Here is a 5,740-nt window from a genome sequence, read left to right as displayed (position 1 = left end):
ACAGGGACCCCGGGCGTCGCAGCGGGGCTTCTCGAAACAGAAGATCCCAAACCAAGCGGTTACCGGATGCTGGGAATTACAAGAAAATCCAGACGCCTCCCTAAAACACAAACCAGCTCGCTAGAGACGCCTCCAGACTACGCCAAAGCCAGGCATCGCTGCCACCACCGAACCTTGACGCTTCACCTTGATACCTTGCACGCTTTTAACTTAAACCGTCGACCTCCACAACCGCTTTTAAGATTGCATGGATGCGGCTCAAAGCCCTCGGGAGAGGAGGCCACGATGAAATAGCCCGAAGTGGGTTGGGAGAAGCAGAAACAGGAGGACGCGAAGAACGCTCGACAGGAGCCTTACCTCACTGGGAGGTGGTTGGGGGTGCTGGCGCGGTTCTGAGTCCAAGAGGCAGAAGCCGGTAACGGGGGGCTCTGCTCCTCCATGGAGAACACCCAGGCTTCCGTGCTGCCTTTTGCATCCTCAGAGATGGAAATGGCTCCGTTAAAAGGCCCACCATCTGGCTTGCTCCATCTTCATCCAGTGGGCAAAGGGGTGAGCACCCCGTCTCAGACTTGCCAACTTTGGCATTTCTGCTTTCTAAATGCAAGGGGGTTTTTTTAATGGAAAAAGAACACTGGCAAAGCAAGCCACACGTTGGCTTCCTGGAGGTGGAATGTATGTCTGGTGCTGAGGGAAACTGGATGGAGATTGGATGCATCTGCAGGCACCCCTACTGGGTTGCACGTGTCCCAAACCCAAGCAATATCCCAGGGGTCAAGTGACAGGTCATGGCAAGTGCAAATTAAAGCCAAGGTTATTTTACCCTCTACATATCTGGGCACAGTATCTAGCAATAAATTTTGGGGTTCTGGAAAATCTCTGCTTCCTTCGCCTAAAAAAAAACAAAAGCAACCCCCCTCCCAAAAGAAACAGGTTGGATCCAGGGATCCATCAGCAGAAGGTTCTGACCACTGCCGATCTTTCCTGTGTTCCCTTCCATGCAGCAGATCCATCTGACCCCTGGGAAAGCTGATATCCCGTGTTTGCAGGACCACAACCACACAGGACAGGCAGCTGCAATGGGGAGGGGGAAGGGGGGGAAATCACCCGACCTTCCTCTACCATTAGTGGGAAAGACCTGATTCCATTGCCCGCAGATCCAACCCAAAGTTACTGGTCCTCATGGCTCTCAGTGTGGCTCCACAACATGTACGCAGCTCCTCCTTTTTTCAACCATCAGATCTTCTCAGCATGCATGGCTACTAGCACCTTTTGGTCGCTCTACCCACGTACGTCTCCAGTCCCTCATTCAAATACAATTATCCAACCAGTAAAAAAAAAAAAAAAAAAACTTTCTTGGCACCCACCCAATTCTCTCCCCCACTACTGCTATTGATTTCAGAGTAATTAACAGCAACCAAGTAGTTTCTTCCAAATTAAGAACCATGACACACAATCTGAACAAGAACTTGAATGTTCAAGGGTCAGAATGTGAAGCTAGATAAGGCTATCTAGCACTGGCTGTCACGGAACGGATTTGTGTTTCAAACCAAGAGATTTCTTCCGCTTATCTAGTCATGTTTATGTGCCCTGAAAGGAAACCTGTTATAACACCAACACTGCTTGCAATTTAAAGTTAGGATGAATACATGAAGCTGCCTTCTACTGAATCAGACCCTTGGTCCACTTGTCTGGTCCCTTTAACTGGAGATGCTGGGGGGGGGGGAGGGATTAAACCTGGGACCTTCTGCATGCCAAGCAGATGCTCTACCACTGAGCCAAGCATATTTATACCAAATTGGCACACTAAAGTCATTGTCTATAACCTATGTCCACTCCTAAAATGAGTTTATGATAGGTTTGCTCACTTGAAAACATAGCCAATTACTTGTACGAGTCTGACTTGATCAACTAAGTTGGCATAGACAGTTCTGAAGAAATAAATGTGAGTTTTCAGTGGTCTATGCAAGCATCACCAAAGAGACTACCTGAGAAGAGGCGTTCCCACCTGTGTGAGGAATGAGAAATGCCTCTAAGACAAATGCTTGTTTCTCATGGACTACATGAGTAGTGCATGTAGACAAAATCATTTGGCAGTAAATTTGCTGCACTGTTCAACTGGATCACCTTTTAAAATGTTTGAAGCCTTTTCTCAGTTAATCTAATCAAGTAATTGACTACGTGGCACAGACTCACTTTGAGGTAAGAGGACTTAATGCCTTTTCATCTATGGGCGCGTTTCAAACACGGCCGGCTTGCTTCACTAACTTTTTGTGTCGTCATGTTGTGTTGCTGCAGATCTAGAATTAAAGCCACATCACTCTTGCTGAGCTCCACAGGGGACTGTTTTACCCATCATACCTTCTCACACCAATTCACAGTGCCAAACATTGCCACGAACTAGCAATTCTGGCATTTCCCAAAATTAGACTAAGTACTGCCAAGGAAGGAATTGCCTTTAAACCTCCTTAGCTGTCCTTGAAATTAAAGACATTCTGCATGCAGACATTTGCCCCCTTAAAACAAAAAAATAATTTGTAGAGATGTAGTTGTAATTATCTGCTATTGAGCATTTTAAAAAATGTCACCATGTCACAATAAAAGGAAAAAGGTTACTCTTCTAAAATCTTACCAAAAATCTTCTGTTCTGAGTCAGTCCACCTAGGCCTGCAGGTCTTCAGGCAGAGAGAAGTTTAACTGGATCTGCTGGGGACTGAATCTGGGACCTGACGCATGCGCTGTGATATCGTTCTGCCTCCTCCCCAAATACATAGGAGATGCAGAAGGTTGACAAAATTGGTAACTTCAATCTGCTCCCACAACTCACTTCTGCCTTTTGTGTTTGTGTGTGTTTTCGTCAAATGGAAAAGAAGTCAACTAACTATGCAGAGTGAACTAAGAGTATCACCAGTTATGTATTTTGTTCTCAGCCTTCACTTTGTGTTTGTGTGAGAGAATAAACCTGCATGGCCATGATTGTGCTTTTAAAAATATATATCACAGAATATAACCAATAAGCTGAAAACCTCTTGTGGAAATGAGCAATCATTTTAAAACAAACAACTTTCTAGTTCTCAACGCTATTGCTAGAACTTACAAGACAGGGAATACCTGCTAAATTAGGGAATTAAATTTCCCCAAAAAGGACATGTCAGGCAAGAAGCTGTAACCTCGAGTTGCTTTATGCAGATATGGCCTATTTCCATCGGAAGATTCTACATAGACTAAGAAAAAACCACATATTGCCAGGCTGGTCTCAGAAAATAAGTCATTGCATTAGATTTATACTGGGATGAAATTGGCCACTTGTTTCTCTACAATAACCCAGCCCATATAAAACCACAAAGAGTCGTACTGGAAGTATACATAGCCGGCGCACATGCTCCAGGGGCTTTTCGAGAATGATGCTGTGGACACAGGCGCTGCCAGAGAACATTTCTGCTCCTGAGACCATATCCAAAGGGAGGGATTGCGTGGAGGCCAAAAAGCAGGCAGCTCCAAGGGCAGAGAATCTGGGGCCGGCTGCTCGTTCTTTGGTTCAATGAAAAGGCTGTTTGGCTTCAGTTGCTAAAGACAGGGCACTTTGCTGCCCGTGTAGCCATAGGGAAACGTTACTAAGCCCAGAACTGTGTCATAAACCACAGTCCTTCAAGTACTTGAAGATGGTTATCATATCCCCTCTCAGTCTTCTCCTCTCCAGGCTAAACATACCCTGCTCCTAATGCTCTATCCAAGCACTGCGAACAGGCCATTCACTGCCCGGAGTCCCTGAATGACCCCAAAGGCTTTGTCCAAAGTCCCGCTTCCACCACTGTAGTGCTCTGGTCACTGCCGCTTCCAGAATCTATTTACCCAGCTTAATCTGTCCCAACCAAGCCCCACGAACGGGTGTGGGGGCACGCTCCCTGAACCTTGTTTTGTCATGGAATGCAGCTGTTCACTCAGCCACGCCGAAGTCCCAAGGGGAAAAGGTGGGTGACCCAGAGAAGCTGCCCTGGGTTGTTGTTGTTGTTTTTTTTGGGGGGGAGGGCGGTTAAATGAAGAACGGGATATGAATGTTTTAAATAGTTTTATTGGAGAAGCAGGAATGTATTGATCAGCTGGGATGGGTTGATATTGTTTGAGCAAAAACGTCTAGCCAGGAGGATCCACCACCCTGGCTTGACTAGGACCCCCCACCCGACCACTCACCCCGCCCAACAGGAGCAGAGCCAAATGAAAGCTCACATTAGATTCAACGGAGAGAGGATGGCATGGTCAAAGCCACCCAGGGGGGCTTCCAAGAAACTGAACCCAAACCGAGCACAGCAACACTTAAGCCACGCCGGGTTCATTTTCTAGCGACTCATGGAGCAACCAGCCACAGCTCCAGGCAGCCCTGGAGAAACAAACAGGGAACCGGCAGCATCCACATATGGACAACAACAAGCCCTTTCTTGTCCTCAGAAAAGAAATGGATGTCAAGGGCAATTCAGTCGGGATGGTGGTGGGGAGATGAAGGCAGCAAGGCAGGGAAGCAGAACTCCAACAACAGGTCAGAACAGGAAAACTCCAGATCTTTTACACTCCCAGCATGAAGCATGGAAGGTGACAGTTAAACTACAGAACATAAACACAGAAGCAGAGTTGGAACTACAGAAGCCCACAGACACAAAAGAACCAGGACTAAAAAGGGTAGCGCACAACACAACACAGAACCAACAGTTACACAAGAAACTAAATATCTGCTTTTTCTATACGGCGTTTATTTAAAAGGGGTGTCTTTATGGTAAGCCTCTGCTTGAGGCGTCTCAAACACAAGAAAACAAACAAAAACGGGCTTCTGGCTTCCATTGTCATTTATTTACACCGACAAGCACCGAGTTCAAGATCTCCAAAGATGGAGACTTGATCAGGCAGCATCCGCCGTTTGGGAATGGACACAAGGGGTTGTGATTATTACCCCAAGGTGGCCCACAAAAGCCACCTGAACCAACAGGGATTGCAGCAGCACATGACACTAAAGAGGGCCAGAGGAAGATGAGCCCAAATACTCCCCCCACCCCCGTCTGTGACTGCCAGGTGCAGCTGCAGAGACTCACACAACTTCTGTGAAGTAAGAGAGGCAGCTGCCTTACCTCGCTCTCAAAGTCAATCTCCCAAGTGGCCGAGCCAGTAAGTTATTCTTACGCAGACAGCTGTTATTCATCCCATACATGTACGTTTGTGGAGAGAGGGAGAAACGAAATACAAATATCCAGAAGACATTTTACAACAAAAACTGCCCATCTACCTTACGCCAGCACCTCCTAATCATTTGTATTCTTCTCAGTGCTATGACAAGTTTGTGTTCTGCCAACAAAGAGCTTTATTGTAATGCAATAAACCATTCACACTCCCATAATCAGCAACATAGAGAACCTAGCTTCAGACTTTTAAAGAAGTACTTTGAAATACAGCAGTTCTTTAATTAGGGTACAGTTTCCTAACCCCCGATTTAAAACAATGACATCTAAAGTGGAGCTGTGGAAAGTGTTTCTGGGATAACATAAGTGGACCCGTGATTTTCATGCCAAGACAGACCTTCGCAGTCTGAACTGCTGGCCAGGAGTTCAGCTCACCCAGGATGTCCCGCCAAAGAGATCGGGGAACAAATTTATGCAGGAGAAGAGAAGCAAGAGAAGCACTAGGAACACAGAGCTCCTGCCGCCACCCCACCAGATTCTGAGGCAACCCCCCCCTTTCACTGTAATGTCTAAGCACA

Source organism: Euleptes europaea, chromosome 1, assembly GCF_029931775.1.
Source record: "Euleptes europaea isolate rEulEur1 chromosome 1, rEulEur1.hap1, whole genome shotgun sequence".
NCBI lineage: Eukaryota > Metazoa > Chordata > Lepidosauria > Squamata > Sphaerodactylidae > Euleptes > Euleptes europaea.
The sequence above is the reverse complement of the archived record's forward strand: the minus strand, read 5'-3'. Positions refer to the sequence as shown.